Source organism: Triticum dicoccoides, chromosome 6B, assembly GCF_002162155.2.
Source record: "Triticum dicoccoides isolate Atlit2015 ecotype Zavitan chromosome 6B, WEW_v2.0, whole genome shotgun sequence".
Lineage (NCBI taxonomy): Eukaryota > Viridiplantae > Streptophyta > Magnoliopsida > Poales > Poaceae > Triticum > Triticum dicoccoides.
In genome coordinates this window covers 443,561,723-443,562,593 of record NC_041391.1, presented here as the reverse complement: position 1 = coordinate 443,562,593, position 871 = coordinate 443,561,723, and positions in this window count along the sequence as shown.

Below are 871 nucleotides of genomic sequence, written 5' to 3'. Positions count from 1 at the left end.
GAATACAAGGTAAGGTAGAATAATATCCTACGCTATCCTAGTTTTCCTAATAATCACGATACTCAACAGATTCTAAAGAAGTAGACGTTGCTTCGCATCTAATCTCATCTCTAGACTCTATTCTAGCAACGAGTGCACGATCATCTATCAAATTTCGTGCTATTAATAGATTGATGTATTCTTCTTCCCAAGAGCAAAACTTGCATCCATCCTACACAGAAATTTGAGTATAAGCAGAGAACTACTAAATGCGCCGAATCCGGGAGCACAACCGAAGCAAAAGAAGCACATACCCTATCTATTTTGCACTTGAAGAACACCCGTTCGGGATTTCCGGTGTCATAGAAACGCGGCGCACGACCTGCCACGGGCGGTCCTCGCACTTTATGAGCGGCAGCAGTGAGCCGACGAGCCGCTGGGCCAGCACCGAGCCCGGACGATGGTCGGGCGTGTCTTTGCCAGCGAATCTCCAACGGGATAGATCCGAGCGGCTAGAGGCGGAGTCAATACCTTCATGCGGCATGGAAGCGTTGCCTGGGCTGTGTGGTCTGGTACCCGACCAATCCATGGCAAGGAGTAGCCGCCGGCGATCGGATGTGCACAAATCCGGCGGTCGCGCGCAAATCTGGACATTGAGGTGGCCGAGAAAATGGCGGCGGCGGCTATGGCGGGGTTAGGGGTGGGGGCCGACAGGGATGGACAGCGAGGTGTCCGAGAAAATGACGGCGGCGGCTATGACGGGGGTAGGGGCGGGGGCTGCTGGAGGAGGGGGGGAGAAAAAAGGGCGACTGTATTCCCGACGGGCGGGCCAGACAAGGACAAGGGCACACGTCGCATCTGTCCGTGCGTGTCCGTTTTTGATGCAAACGCG